The sequence below is a fragment of the Bos taurus genome, chromosome 1, assembly GCF_002263795.3.
Source record: "Bos taurus isolate L1 Dominette 01449 registration number 42190680 breed Hereford chromosome 1, ARS-UCD2.0, whole genome shotgun sequence".
Lineage (NCBI taxonomy): Eukaryota > Metazoa > Chordata > Mammalia > Artiodactyla > Bovidae > Bos > Bos taurus.
The window spans coordinates 93,869,982-93,887,223 of NC_037328.1; the positions used below are offsets into that span (position 1 = coordinate 93,869,982).

General features: G+C 37.9%; 1 protein-coding gene across 7 annotated transcripts in view; it reads right to left on the reverse strand.

The window, feature by feature from the left end:
• Positions 1-17,242, reverse strand: part of NLGN1 (neuroligin 1) — a 957,229-nt gene that overhangs the window by 724,619 nt on the left and 215,368 nt on the right. The gene's annotated exons all lie outside the window — the stretch shown is intronic.

A 17,242-nucleotide genomic window follows, 5' to 3' on the forward strand; every position in this document is an offset into this window, starting at 1 on the left:
TTTCAGGAAATTTGCTTATTCAGGCAAGCCAGCCTCAAGTCAGTAAGAACTAATTTTCACTGCCTAAACTCCCAGCTATGTAAATGACAGAAGATGAGAGCAGTATCTGACAAGAAGAGAAGAGAGCATTCACATAGAAGAGAAAGGTACAGAGATACAAAAAAAGAGGAGTTCAAAGGACAAATACGGGATTCAGGTACAACATCAACAAAAGCCTCACAGGAAGACAGCCGAAGAATTCAGACAATGAGCACAGATTTTTAGGAACGATTTATTTTGCTGAACAGGCAACAGACAAAAAGTCTCACCTGGATGAAATGTACAGCCAACTGGTTGAAAACTTAAAGTATGAGTCCTTGTGAGAGAAAAAACAAAAAGTATGTAAAATAAGTGACACATATTCATCTTAAAAATTGGGGGGCGGGGGGCACACAAGCTGCTGTTTAGAAAATCATGAGTAAAAGAACAGCCTTTAAAGCAAAAACTTTTGTACTAAAGGCTCCAATGAACTCATTTCCCACAAACAAACAACAACAACAAAAATAATGCTAGGTAAAATGATGCAATAAGGCAAATAAGATTTTGGCTCTCAAGTTAATATGCTAGAAAATCACAAATTGCAAATTCTTCCATATAATGCATTCAGCTTAAAACCATGGCAGGCCAAAGTACAGAAAGAAAGGCAAGAAAGAAGATATCAATTTTGATGACACTGGCTTACTCATGAACCAATTTTATGAAAATGTTTTTGTTCCCTAGACAGTGAGTTTCAAGAGATTCCCAAGGGAAATCTACTTTTGTCTCCCACTGGGATAGTTCTGTCATTTTGGCAACAGTTAGTTTTTGAAATGAAGATTATGAATCATCAGTAGAGTCTTAAAAATGATTTGAAAAGTCAACAGTTATAATGGTCAATTTAAAATCTCTAAAAACAAACCATATGACAATTTGTAAGCTGAGAGCAACAACAAAAGAGAAACTAATAAAAATAATTTGAAATGATTAAATCATGTTTTACAGAACAATTCTAGAATACCTGGGAGAATGTGCCCCCCGCCCCCGATATATACTCTTTAGAGAAAATTTGGTACACACTAGTTTCAGTGACAAAAAACATGCTCTTAAGTATATATATTTCTGGAAAAAAATTATCAAGAGTACCCTGTATAAAATAATAAACTTTGATGCTACGGATTGCTCTGAATATCTTTTACTTCAATTTTGAAACACTGATGATACAATTTCAAGGAAAAAATCATGCAAACAGCTGGTTAAAATAAATTTTATAGAATCTTATTCTGAAAGTGCCAGAAATTAAAAATAGTCATACTTGACATATTCCATTTGAGTAAGTACATTTTTTGTAATAATTTCTAGCTATTATCTTCTAAATTCAAAATTTATGAAAACAAAGACACTTTTTACTCATGTATGAAAATCCAAGATAAACTTTATCTTTCTTCTGGTGATACTAGTATTCATCCTCCAGCTTCATTGTCCAAAATGGTAGCAGTTAATTATAGATGCCTATTTAAATTTTAATTTGTACTAATAAAAGTTAAGTGAAATTAAATAGTTCCTCAGTCATATTAACTATATCTTGGAGTTCTTAATAGCCACAGGTAACTAGGGGCTGGCATACCAATCAGAGCAGATACAGAACATTTCTATGACTACAGAAAGTTCTGTTAGACAACATTGATCTATAGGCTATAAACCGAGAAGAGGCTTCATGCATTTGAATGTATTATGATATAGATGCCAATATAAATTCAATTACTAAAGCTATATTTCTAGCTACAAGAAAAATAATCTCACTAAATTTCAAAGACGTTTCTATCATCTATTATATTAATCCAAGTCCATAGTCTTAACACTAGGTTTTTTCACTTTTGTACTGAGTTTTCAAACTGGTAACTCTGTTAAATGTCAATTGATTTATATCTGTAGACTCCTTAAAAACTTCTTTTATTACATTAAACATTCCAAGATTTTTGAGGCAGATGTAGTTGACTAAATCTGGCAAGTAGAATGAATACTTCTTAAATACTTTATTATTTTACTAGTTAACAGCTGCTCTTAATTTTGAATCAAAAGCTAAAATATTAAAGTATTAGTTAATTCATAAATAGTGCATAACAGATTATTTAGTAAATAGTTCATGATTTGTAGCTTGAAACAAATGTTTATTTTCTATCTTCTCAAAGAGAGAAGGGAAAGACTAAGACCCATTTGGAAATGCTACTTGGGAGAAGATATAGAAGCATGAGTAAACGTTCACATGTTTCCACTTAATCAAATATACTAAAACCAATAAGGAAATCCAAATTTGTTTATTCAACTGCAATCTGAGCAAAAGTACTAGGGTGGTAAGTAGTGGTGATATGTATGTCCGAGAGCGGGTGAGAGTAGGAAAAAGGAATAGTTTTTCCATTTTCAACAAAAATATTTGGCCAGTCCACATTAGCTTATCTCTAAAATCCATATCAAGGATATTGTCCTAATGCATGTAATATCATTCCTTTGCTCTAATTCTTCACCATTGTAGTTTATCTGTCCATTCTTCTGCAAAATTAAAGAAAAATGGAGTGGTACTTCTAACAGTGGTATCTCCAGCCCCTCAATGACTCAAACTCTGTCTGCAGAACAGTTTTTAAACATAATAGAATATATCCAGAAATAGTTGATGATTCTCTAAATATAATCAGAAAAGTGACAAATGAGTAAAGACTATTTGATTTACCCATCTGTGTGACCAAACTGACATGGATGAAATCTCTGACAATTACATACAATTCAAGAAGATTCTCACTGAAATACATATTAATAATGCTATCCTCAGAAGCTTATTAAACTATCTGGAAGTCTCTAGAAAAAAAAAATTCTCATTTTTTTTAAACCATGAGAATTATAAACCTTATTACTTCCTTAGTTAAGAAAAATCAGACAACCTATGAGCTATAAATTAGTCTTAGAAATACTACCACAGGTCGTCTAATGCCCTCTAGGCTGTATAAGATTTAACTAATAAATGGAAATAGCCTCTATTTGTTCTTACTACATGTGGTGGCTATCTTGAATTCACATCTTTAAAGTATTACACTTCAGAGCTAGCTGATTTAAATTATTCCCTTGCAGATAAAACTAAGATATATCAATATTACACCACAGATAATTTATTTAAATTGGTATTATTAGTCCTTTTAAATATAAAGAAGAAAATATATCCTTGTTGTAGCCTTAATTCATTGTAAGACATGGGAACAGACATCTGCAATGGTTTAGTTTCTGGGAAACAGGGAAAAACAGCAACAGTAGCAGGCAAGAAAACATTAAAGATGGCATTTAAACTGTTACAAGAAATGAAACAAGCTCACTTAAATCCACACATGAAGTGAAGTGTTCCACTCATCCTCCTCTCTGAAATTCTTGGTGAGTCAGTGAAATAGGCAGAAGAAAATGCAGCAAACATTAACCCTTTCTCCATTGCAATTCCCTTTGTTCCTATAAAACAAACAAATTCTGAAAGAGTTAAATATGGAAACGTCTCTAGAGATTATGGAGCCCAAACCTCATTTCATAGATGAGGTGAAAACTGAGGCCCAAAGAGGTAACATGACTTGTTCAAAGTCACACAGCAACACGGTTACAGAATGAGAATAGGAAGCCATGAATCCAGCCAGAGCTCTTTCCACAGCTGATGTGTGGGCAAGAGGCTGGAGGGCCAGTCCCTTCCCCAGAAAACAGCCTGTCAAGTGCATCTACTGATTCTCCTAGCATACCTTTCTTTGTTTGAAAAAAGAAAAGATAAAGCTAATAATATCCTTTATGCTCTTTTAGCGGAGAAGGCAATGGCAACCCACTCCAGTACTTTTGCCTGGAAACTCCCATGGACAGAGGGGCCTGGCAGGCTGTAGTCCATGGGGTTGCGAAGAGCTGGACACGACTAAGCGACTTCACTTTCACTTTTCACTTTCATGCATTGGAGAAGGAAATGGCAACCCACTCCAGTGTTCTTGCCTGGAGAATCCCAGGGACGGGGGAGCCTGCTGGGCTGCCATCTATGGGGTCGCACAGAGTCAGACATGACTGAAGCGATTTAGCAGCAGCAGCAGCATGCTCTTTTAGAGCCTTTTAAATAGATATCAATAGGACTACAGGAAATTTTAAAATATTTGGTAAGATTTTTTAAATTACTGATCAATTTCTTGTCAGATGACACAATTGTAAAAGCCTATTAATTAATTTTTTTTTCCAAGCCCCAGCCTCTTGTAACATCAGTCTCACCAAAGACAATTGCCAAATTAATCTTCCTAAAACAGTTTTAATCATGTCACTCTCTTCTGCACAAACATCTGGTGGCTCCCCTTGGCCTACCAAATTAAATGTGAAATCCTCACACTGGCATTCAAAGTCCTTCACAAAATCCCAATCAGTCTTTCTTTCCCTGGTATTCTTTACTTGTTTCCCAGTCCATCTCCAACCAGGAGACAGTAACAATCATCGTTAACCAGGAGACAGTAACAATCGTTTCCTACCTCTCATGCCTCCCCTCACTCTGCTATTCTGTCCTCTTGGCACACATGCTCTCTTTTCAGATCTACTTGTACAAAGCCCAGGACACCTTAAATATGATCATTTTTCTGTCTGTCCACTCTAACCTGATCTAAAACACATTCACAATTAGATATCATCCTTCCTATCTCCCCAGCCTCCAAGGACTCCAGTTTTTCTTCTTCAGTGAAGATGATCACATTCCCTTACATTTACAGAATATCAGACCTGTCCTAATTTCCTTTCTTATCCAACTGAGTGCCTTTATAACAGAGTCACAGGTTCCCCTGATTCCAACATGCAATCAGTATCACTGGCTTTCATGCCAAAAGGTTTTCAGGACAAAACAGATAAGAATGAGCTAAACTTCACTAAGTTTAACCTTCACTGAGATTTATGTTGAAGTCCATGTCAGAGACAGGCCAACAACATGGACATGGTAAACAAGATGGATAGAGAGGAATAAACATATCTTGCTGTAGAATGATGATGGGACAGGATGCTAGCACTTGGGGTTTCAGGAATAATCAAGTTTAGTCCTTCACACAACTGAGCTTCCCTGAGACTCAAAATTCCCTTGGGCATTGTTGCTGTTCAGTCACTAAGTTGTGTCTGAACTCTTTGAGACCCCATGGACTGTAGCACACCAGGCCTCCTTGTTCTTTACTGTCTCCTGGAGCTTACTCAAACTCATGTCCATTGAGTCAGTGATGCCATCCAACCATCTCATTCTTTGTTGTCCCTTTCTTCTCCTGCCCACAATCCTTCCCAGCATCAGGCTTTTCCAATGAGTTGGCTCTTTGAATCAGGTGGCTAAACTACTGGAATTTCAGCTTCAGCATCAGTCTTTCCACTGAATATTCAGGGCTGGTTTCCTTTAGGATTGACTGGTTTGATTTTCTTGCAGGCCAAGAGACTCTCAAGAGTCTTCTCCAGCACCATATTTAAAAAGCATCATTTCTTCGGTGCTCAGCCTTCTTTATGGTTCAACTCTCACATCCATACATGACTACTGGAAAAACCATAGCTTTGACAATATGGACCCTTGTCAGCAAAGTGATATCTCTGCTTTTTAATATGCTGTCTAGGTCTGTCATAGCTTTTCTTCCAAGGAGAAAGTGTTTTTTAATTTCATGGCATAGAACACATTTAGACGCTTTTTTCTTTTTAACTCTTTCAATATAATTAGTGCACCGAAGAAAGTCATTTGTTCAATGATCTGGAAGATGGCATGCAGCTCCCCTAAGGCCTGCATCTGTTATTGGGCAGGATATATGGCAGCTTGCTGTGTTTACTAATTGGGTTGGCTAGTTACTTTGTTCCCTCTTTCTATTTTTCAGAAATCCTCCCAAAGAAGTAATTTCCCTATTTGACTCAAATTCTTAAAAGTGAGCAGCATGATCACTTTAGAAATGCAAACATTCATTTGCCTAAAATCTCAAAATGAATTTGATTTTTTTCTCTGTCTTTTCCTGGGACTACTTTTCTTCCTCTTCTAGCAGGTCAGCATCAAAAAGCAATTGGGGCATTCTACCATGTTCTCATCTTACCAGATATTCTGGCCACTGCTCTAGATCCCACATCCTGTATTCTCAGTCTTTCTTTGAGGTTTATGTGATTTTAATGATCGAGGTGTATGAGTCTGAGGGAAGAGCCTCCCCGATCCCATCTGTACTTCTCACAGCAAGACAAGTGGCTATGCTGCTCCAAGGTTCTTTGGGTCCATTCCACTTCCATGCAGATAAACGCAGCACTTGATGTGAACAGTTAAATAGCTGGAAAAACAGGATGGGTCTGTGTAATTGGCCTTGTATACTTTCTCAATCTTGGCTTGTCAGTGAGAATTATACTCACACAGGCTGTGGCAGTGGGTGGCCTTTTCCTGAGTGAAGTGTTATGTACCCTATTCATTTCTCTTTTGGAAATCTAGAGCTATGTCCAGCTCTTAAATGACAGTAGTAGAGGAATTTCACTGCAGAATATTAATCATCTTTTGCCTCCTCTTTGGTTAAAAAAAAAAAAAGAAAATAGTATTTTTTTCAGAGGCTTTCTCTGCCTTGATGAGGTTAATAATTTATTTGAACACACTATAATGGCATAAATAGCTTTTTTTGTACCTTCATTTTGATAAAAAGAAAGAAAAGGAGGGCATATTCGTTTCCATGATCAATTTTGCTGAAAATTTCACAAGCTCATCTATTCATGGAGGAGATCTGGGAATATGATTTATTGACAGCCTCATCTTCCTCAGGACCATACAGTCACCAATCTGCTGTCAACCTTGCCAAGGCTTCCTTGCTCACTGTCCACCCCCATATTTTTGCAATCAATTTCCAATTCTGCTAACTCTGCTTTGAAATGTCTCTCAAATTCATCATCCTTTTTGTTTCTACTGCCAGCCATTTTTCCTATGAACTACAGGACCATTTTTTCCTATATAGGCTTCTTTCCTGTAATCTAACCAATCATACCACCTTCCTGTCCCTTGCTTACTTCTTCTGAAACCACACTTCTTATCATAATCCCTTGCCCAAAAAATCATTAATGGGGAACTAAGATCATGGTATCCAGTCCCATCACTTCAGTCCCATCACTTCAAATAGATGGGGAAACAATGGAAACAGTGACAGACTTTATTTTCTTGGGCTCCAAAATCACTGCAGATGGTAACTGCATCCATGAAATTAAAAGATGCTTACTCCTTGGAAGAAAAGCTATGACAAACCTAGACACTGTATTAAAAAGCAGAGATACTACTTTGCCAACAAAGGTCCATATAGTCAAAGCTATGGTTTCCCAGTGGTCATGTATGGATATGAGAGTTGGACCATAAAGAAAGCTGAGTGCTGAAGAATTGATGCTTTTGAACTGTGGAGTTGGAGAAGACTCCTGAGAGTCCCTTGGCCTGCAAGGAGAACAAACCAGTCAATTCTGAAGGAAACCAGCCCTGAATATTCATTGGAAGGACTGATGCTGAAGCTGAAGCTCTAATACTTTGGCCACTTAATGTGAAGAGCTGACTCATTAAAGAAGACCCTGATGCTGGGAAAGATTGAGGCAGGAGAAGGGGATGACAGAGGATGAGATGGTTGGATGGCATCACTGACTCGATGGACATGAATTTGAGCAAGCTCTGGGAGATGGTGAAGGACAGAGAAGCCTGGAGTGGTGCAGTCCATGGGGTCGCAAAGAGTCAGACACGACTGAGCAACTGAACAACAAAGTTGATAGTAAAATCACTCATCTTCTTAGCCCTTTAGGCTTTCTAACATTTCACTAGAACTAGTATTGATCTTTCACTACGATTCAATATTTCCTAGGACATAAATAACTGAACACTACAGTCCTCAGTCTCTGTTAACTGCTATGCCTTTCTTTTTGCTGGACAAAAGTTCTACATGTTTTTCTGTTGACAGACTACCCATCATTCAAGGCTGATCTAAAATATTACCTCTTCTATAGAACTTTTCTGATTCACATCCAACTTGATGATTTCTTACATTCTTATAAGGATCAATAGCATGTCTTTCCCCTAATGACCTCTCTAGTCTTATAGTTCATATACTTGATTATTTATAATTTACCTTCTTACTAGATTTTAAATACCCATGTGTAGTGTATATAATGTGTATGTCTGTGTGTGTTATTATTTGTACAGTCTAGATTTGTATTCCAACATCTAGCATGAGGCATTCCACATAATAAATGCTCCAAAAATATATGCTGAATTCAATCAACATGTATTTTCTGAGTTATTACTGAATGAATTTTAAGTTCATTTGTCTAGTCATTAATACAAAGCTACATAAATTATGCACCTGTCTGTTCTTTTTAGTAAATTACATATAAATAAATTATTTTACTCTCTTTCTAGTTGACAGTTTGTGATTTGCTGTCTATGTATGTTTCTCTTATCATTTTCAAACTTGTTCCAACCAAGGGTAGGTTACAAACTTAGGATTCTTTCTTCTGTCTCATTACATTTTCCTGTCATCTCTTTCTGTACTGTTCTGACATACTTATCTCTCCCTTAAGTTCCATTGTTAAAAGATAACTCAGTTGTGTATGTATGTGTGTGTATGCGTGTGTGTGTATATGTATGTATGTATGTATATAATACATATGTATATATGTATATATATGTATATATGTATATATATATATACACACACATATATATATATATGGCAGGCTTCCCTTGTAGCTCAGTCGGTAAAGAACCTGCCTGCAATGCAGGAGACCTGGGTTTGATCCTTGGGTCGGGAAGATCCCCTGGCGAAGGAAATGGCAACCCACTCCAGTACTCTTGCCTGGAGAATCCCATGGATAGGGGAGCCTGGCAAGCTACAGTATATGGTGTCACAAGAGTTGGACACGACTTAGTGACTAAACAATCACTATATTTATGACATTATTTTCAGTTTTCCTCACATTTGGCACATGGGAGATTAAAAATTTGTTCAGTGTTCTATCCTGTTCTTCTGTTTTTTATCTGCAACTCTTTTTTTTTTTTCCTTTATCTTTCCTCTCTGCCATTGACACTTTGCCTTTTATCAAACTTCGTTTCTCTATTCTAACTCATTCTCGATCCTGTCTTTCCCTCTTAAGTCCTGGTGAAAAAGCGTGGTCAAGGTGGCTGGTTATGGGAAGTAAGGGCAATGGGTCAGAAAGGGAGGCACTGGGCAGTGAGACATCCTAGAGATATCCTGTGCTCCATCCCTTCTTCAGCCCTCCCGATACCAGTCAACCTGCGAATTCTATCAGGTTGTCAATAAGTATCTCCTAATCTTCATTTCCCCCTTTCTACACTCCAGGCATTGCTTTTGGTAAGGCCTGCATGGTCACTAACACCCATTACAAGAGCCCTCTGGTCATCTCTGCTGGGGTGTTTCAACCAGGGATTTTATAATTTACACTGTTGTCAGAGAGAATATTCTAAAGTGCTCATCCAATCAGGTGAAGCCTTTGTTCAAAATGTTTAATGACCCACCATCACCTAGATAAAACCTCCAAAGTCCTTAGACATGAAGATCTGGGAGCTGCCTTATCATGGTTTCTCTCTCATGCACTCTCTGATTACATGTTGCTCTCTACCTGGCAAAACTCCCTCTTTCTCACCCCAGTAGATCATTTTGCTCAGGAGATGGGCCGCTTCCTCATGTTTCACAGTTCATTTCAAGCAAGACGATGATGATAAGCCCTTTTCTCTCCAGCTCCCATCCAAGATCAAACTAGCCCTTCCCTCCTTGGGGCAGCACCCAGCCACACAGAACCTATATATTTACTTCCCTCAAAGCACCTCTGACATCTGTTATACTAATAACTAAGGGCACAGTTAAAGGAGTTGAGCTGCTTAATTGTGAATCCTGGCTCAACCATTCTCTAGCTGTGTGGAATCTCACACGGTTTATATAACCTACCCATGTCTCACATTTCTCATCAGTAAAGCAGGGAAACTAACAGTAACAACTTTGTAGGGCTTTTGCGAGAATTAAATTAATATTTAAAACCCTTAAAACAATGACTAGCTCATGATAGGTACTGCACAAGTAGTAGCTATTATAACAATTATTATCATTATTATTCCTTGTTTGACTGTCCCTTACAGGCAAATACCAGTAAAATTAAAAAAAATAAAAATAAAAACAGTAAATACCAGTTTTTATCCTCAGTTTCTAGTATAGCCCCTAGGACAAATTAGACACTTAATAACCATTTCATAAAAGAATGAACAAATGCATAAAAATAGGAATAAGAGAAAAACAGATCTTTTATTTTCCCAAATTACAACATGTCCCTTTTCCATTGTTCTCCTTAGATGTGAAGGCAACTGTAAGGCGACACACACAAACGTTCATAGTGCTTTAATAGTTGACAGTTTTAATCAAACTTTCCAACTTGCACAGAGGGCTTCTGTTCTACCATATCTCAGAATTACAAGAGCATCTATGGGTATGCAGAACGGGGAAAATGCCAGCAAAGCCAGGGAGCAGGACTAGCTGCATAATTTGTGAGGCCCAATGCCAAATGAAAATGCTAAATCGCTTGTTCAAAAAGTCTTAGAAATTTCAAGATGGCTACAGTAGAGAATTTTACTAAGTGTGAAGCTGTTCTGAGTACAGGAATCAGTTTGACTGCACAGACTAACCTCCTATGAAGCCAGCCCTACCAGGAATCTAACATCTTCTCATCAGCTCCACAATGTGTTCTGAAATACATATTTAGTCTATGTTACTGCCAGATTTCTCTCACTCTCAACTAAACTGTGACATTCTAGGTCTACTGTGCACTTACTCTGCCTCTTCACCTTGAACTGCCCAAGATCCAGCCTCCACCATCCACTAGAAAAGTCACTGACCTCTCCAGATATCTCAGTAATCTAAGCACCATCAGGCTCAAAATATGTCTCCATCAGTCCTTTTAGGGTACAAACTTTGTCCCCACAACTCTGCCTATGATTCTGTACATATCGGAAGGTCTCATTCTCTGGTTTGCCTCATTTTATAAAGAGATATCTGTTTTTTTGTAGGAAAGTCAGTAGTTGTGAATGCCTAATAAAAGAAGAAAAGGGCTAAATAACCCTCTGGGTTCATTAACATGTTAATGGTGACATGACCTAACCGAATGGAAGGCTAAATCCTAAGGAAAGAGCTCCCCAGAACAAGTCCCTGGAGGAGTTATTTCATACTATATACAAAATCCGTTAAGCAAATCCAGTTAGACCTCTTCTTATCTCAGCTAGCACTCAGGCGTTGCCTCTTGAATAACCTCAAATGAAATGAACCTCAAATGAAATGTCTTAATAGAAATAGTGGTGAGAAGGCCTATCATAGAAGTAGATGGTAGAACAAGGACAAAGAAAGTGAAATAATTACAAAAGAAAATATATTTGTCACAGGAGGGAACTTGGAGTTGGGTAAAAGGGAAAGGAAATTAAATTAGAAGGTGGGAAGGGAAAATGAAGCTGCTGGCCTGGAAAAGGAAAATCATTCTCTGTGCTCCTATTACACAAATGCGTTGCTGGCGTTCTGTATTAAAATATAAATTCAGTGCAGAGGCAATAAGGCTGGCAGAAACGTGCACAGGCAGAAAGCCAAGAGCCTTGGCTGTTGGCAGCCACTCGGGCCCAAGGGCCCCTGCAATGGAATCCAGGTTATATCTGTCACAGACTGAGCCACTGAACACTGTTATTTCTTAGTTAAGGACTCTGGTGTTGGCTTTGAAATTTTCTTCATTTTGGGAGCCATAAACACATAGTGATTTCATAGCAGAGAGGAACAGCATAAATTCTTACTTGCTCTGTCAGGTGAAGAATGATAACATTACTCAAAGAAATGCAGATGGTGGGAGACGAAGACTTTCTCCAACAAAGTGCATTGTTTCTCAAGGCTGTTTATGTTTTAGAATAATGTTTATTGAATCCCTTGTGAGTACTGAGCACAGAGCAGTGAAGAAGAGAAATGTTCTTCTGGGGCTGACAGTATACATGTAAGCTCATAAATGAACAAGCTAATTTCATATAGAGATAAAAATGTAATGCAGGAGATAACCAAGGGGAGGTAAGACAATAACCAGAGGAAAGGTGTGAGGTGAGGTTAACTAAGAGAGTGTTCATCAAAGGCTACTTTGATAAGGTGGCATTTTGCCAAGACTTTGAAAAAGAGGTAGTCATGGTACATTCAAGGTAACAGGAGTAGTAAGTACAAAGGTCCTGACGCAGGATAGAAATTGGTGGGACGAATTGAGAGCGTAGCATTGAAACATATAGATTACCGTATGTAAAATAGATAGCCAGTGGGAATTTGCTGTATGAGGGGAGAGGTAGCTCAAATCTGGTGCTCTGTAACCTAGAGGGGTGTGATGGGGTGGGATGTGGGAGGGAGGTTCAAAAGGGAGGGGACATATGCATACCTATGGCTGATTCATGTTGATATATGGCAGAAACCAACATAATATTATAAATCAATTATCCTTCAAATAAAAATAAATTAATTTTTAAAAAAGAAAGCAAATATATATATATATATATATATATATATATATATAAATATATACTGGCTATTCCAGTAACCAAAAAGAGATCAGTAAGGCTAGAATCTAGAAAGCAAGGGTGAAATATATGGAAGAAGACATGGACAGAGGTGGGCAGGAATCATCATGTAGGATCTCATAGACTATGGTCAGGGGTCCTACATTTATTCTAAAAGAAATAGGAAGCTCCTGAGGGAACAAGAAAGGGGCCGTAGCAACTGATTTCAGACTTTAATGATCTCATTGGCCCCTCTGTGTAGAACGTATTGCAGGAGCAGAAATGGGAATAGAAAGACCCATTATAAGGCTATTGTAGTGGTTCAGGCAAGAAATTATGGAGATTCTAGATTATGGTGAGGGACTTGGAGAAGGAAGGAGGAAAAGAGTACACGGACATGGAAGGATAATGTCTGCAGTGTCCTGAGTAGGGGGAGGAAGTGATATGTTCACACATTCCTGAGGGGTCACCTCGTGAGGACAGGGTTGGCTCCTATACCTTTACAATTAGGAAACACCTCATTTACTTAAAGACTACATCTTCAAGAGCCTCAGTTATTCATAACATAAAATTTGTTAAAAAAATCTTTGAACAAATTTATTTAAATTGTTATATATTACTTGTAATAGAGACAGTCATTTCAAGACTATTTGTTTTTATCTCATGAACAAGTTTATTTTTCCTTTTTCTTAACTGTCATTGTTTCGTTTCCCAACCCATGACAGATCAGATTCAGTACCCCGGAAGCTGGCAGGTAGTGTTTCTAAAGCCTGGTAAAGCGATAGAAATAACAAAAGATAATTGCTATTAGGGCATACAAGGTGGAGACACAGGTACTTATACTTACATATCCATATCAACAAATAAACAAGCAAACAAACATTTGAAATGAGTACGCAGAAATATTTTGATCCAGAATTACTCAGCAAAATGGTCCCACAGGCCACAGTCACCTTTGAAGGCATGCAGGACAACCATAGTCTTACCTGGGTGCTCACATCAAGGACAACTTTCTATCACAAGACATCTCTAAACCATGGACACCTCTCCCACGTGTTCCCATAATGCTTCTTGCTTCCCTTCCTCAGAGTGCTTACTACCTTGTTTTCTCTTTCTGTATTTGCTACCCCCACAAGATAGGGAATGCTTTGAGGACAGCTCTTTAATGCCCCTTTCATCCCAGATGGCTTAGCAGGTAAAGAATCTACCTGCCAATGCAGGAGATGTAGGAAACACGGGTTTAATCCCTGGGTTGGGAAGATCCCCTGGAGTAGGAAATGGCAACCCATTCCAGTACTCTTGCCTGGAAAATTCCATGGACAGAGGAGCCTGGAGGGCTATAGTCCATGGGATCACAAAGAGTCAGACATGACTGAGCACACATGCATGCACCTTTGTTATCTCCTAGGCCTATGAGAGTAGATGCTCAATGAAAGTGTGGAAAGAACCACAGAGCAGCAGCTGTTAATTTACCTCTAGGAGAGACAGCCTGCAGCCCAGAAACTCAGCAGCTGTTGTATCAGTAGCCAAAGCATTCCCAAGCTTTAGAGATTTGTATAGGTACAGCATAGGCTGTTTATTTATTTATTTATTTTAACAGATGGACAGAAAGTTTTAAACCACTGCTTGTTGGCAGAGCAACAAAGGTAGGCTCAGGCAACTGGGCTGATATAATTATAGTGTTGGTTATGCCTGATGTGTTTTATTCTGATGTGCATATTTTGTGTTCCATACACATTTAAAGATTTAATTAAATGTTTTATTATGGGGAACACAGTGCCAAATATCAGCATCATTACCTTTTTTATTTTTTTCCACAGGAACAACCGTTCCCTGATTTGGTTTTGAGATTTAAGTAAAGATCAGGCCTATATTTACTTGGTCATACTGACATGGTCACTAACAAAAATGTCCTGTGTTTCTTATTGCTTGCCAGCTGCTGTGGCCGTTTAAGCTCCCTGAGGGCAAAGGATGGGTCCTGCCATACTGAGCCTCCAGCTGAGTTCTGGACATGAGTGCTTTGTCCACGGCGGGCTCAGACAGAGAGAGAGGGGACAGCCATGTACGAAATCTGATGCTGGCTCTTCTGGATGTACAACAAAACAGAGCAAATCAGGATCAACACCAAAGAGATAATAAATTAATATACAGAGACAGATAGATAGATAGGGAAAAGCACTGTTTTGATAGTCAAAGATTCCATTAATGACAATCTGAGGCCTCAGGAAATATTCTACAAGGTTTGACATGTGTGTACATATGTATGCGTATGTGTGCATGTATGTTTCCCTCAAAAAGCCTTTGCTAGACAGCGCAGCAGATGACCAAAGATCTCCATAAATTAAAAACGTGAAAAAAAAAATCTCATCCTTGCTCTTTTGGAGTGAGTTGGAACACAAAACATTTTCAATGGTCATTACAGAAAAAATTCCTCTTCTGAATCCAAATTTATAAATATTTCAGTTCTCATTGAAATAAAGTTAACTACCTAAATAAATGACTTCCAGAATTTTTTAAGCAACAGAATCCCTTCCTCCTTTTTAAAGAAATCTTGGAACTGTAGGCAGTCTCTCCCTATATGTGTAAGGAATGAAAGTCAAGCTGTGCGGGTGCCATGAATGTGAAGGAGCATGGCAGTACGTGATGGTGGGGACTTGGGTGTGGGTCAAGAGAGGCGCTGGCAGGCTAGGTGGCTGCCTAGCTCAGAGGCAGCTCAGAATCCTCAGGAACTGCCTGGCTTATAAATTACTGCGCCAAAAGGACCTATCAATTCTCTCTAGTTAAAGCTTAGAGCTGCAAACTGAGGCCTGACCTGTTGACTACCTGAAAGGATGGTGAGCTTGAAGAGGATCCTGAGTGGGAACTTAGCAGGAATGCAGAGTGATCACTGGCTAGAGGCATTCCTCTGTCCACAGACCCCCTTCACTGGGGACATATCTACACCTGAGAGACCTAGGAATCCAAATCAGGAGTATAAATATTATTAATAAGTTTACCTAGGGCTCCCTCTTCCTTTCCTAGCAGCAGCAATACTTACACTTGCTTCATATCAACTAGAAAGGGTTATATTTGTCCTGTGTCATTACTGTGCTATACACACTTATCCCTCTATCCTCTCTGTCTCCTTCCACTTAGAGAAGCTGGAAGGAAGATTCTAGAAGAGAAGCCCAGAAGTTTTTTGGAAAAACAGGATGTGAGCCAAAAAGAAGAGAGGAAAGATGCTTTTGTCTCACTTTTTGTCATTGTTTATAACTGATTTTTATAAAAAATTTCACGTGTCAATGAAACTTGTGGGCTATAATTAAATTGCTCTAATGCTATCATTACATAGATATCAGATGCACTGGATTAAAGTAAACAAAGAAATAGCTCTTTAATTAAAAATTATTTTTAAAAGAACTTGGTCCAATTTCCTAAATATGATAAATGAAACACTATTGAAAAGCAATGCTACCGGAGCTTTAATTTGTAAGATCTTAATCTTAACTAAAACTGTGTTCGCATGTAAGCAACCATCTGGATAAGATGCTTAAAACTCAAGGAATTAAAAAAAAAAAATCTGAATCATTTTCTCTACACAAAGTCAAACACTTAAACACTTAAAAGTATCGAAATTAATGCATAGTATGCAATCTTGATAGAAAACTACTTAAACACAAATTAAAGAAACTTCTAAGTAGAGAAGAGAGAATCTGGATGACAAATTAAACTTGACTTAAGAGATGGGATATCAAGTTAAATTTGAGTTTTTATTTGAAAAGGAGTGTCAGCATGCCTAACTAGCAGCATGTGACCTTGAGTGAGTTATTTAACCCCTACAAGCCATAATTTTTCAACTACAGAATGGGTATAATTATCATACCATTTTGAGATCTTTCTGGGATTCAGTGTGGATGAAAAAAATGGAAAAGCTCATGGTATCTTAAAGAATTTATGTCCAACTAGAACCTCTGTTACCCCAAAATTCATGTGCTGAAGTCCTAATGCTAAATACCTCAGAACATGACCTTATTTAGAAATAGGGTCTTACAGATATAATTAATTAAGAGGAAGTCATTAGGATGGGCTCTAACACAATATGATTAGTATCTTCATAAAAGAGGGTAATTTAATAATTCAATAACAAAATACATCCCAAAATCCAGTTAAAAAACAGGTAGAGGATCTGAATAGATATTTTTCTGAAGAAGACATACAGATGACCAAAAAGTCATCTACAAGAAGATGTTCAACATCACTAATTACCACGGAAATACAAATTAAAACTACAATAAGACATCATCTCATATCTATCAGAATGGCTATTACCAAAAAGACAACTAATAGAAATTGTTGGCAAGGATATTGGGAAAAGGGAGCCCTTGCCCTCTGTTGGTGAGAATGTCAATTGGTGCAGCCACTATGGAAAACAATGTGGAGGATTCTCAAAAAAAATAAAAATAGGACTACCCTATGATTTAGCAATTCTTCTTCTGGGCATTTATCTGAAGAAAACGAAAACATTCATTCAGAAAGATATACCCACATGTTCATTGCAGCATCACTTACAACAGCCAAGATATGGAAACAACCTAAGTACCCACTGATAGCTAAATCGACAATAGAATACTATTAAGCCATAGAAAATGAAACCTTGCCATTCGAGACAACACTGATGGG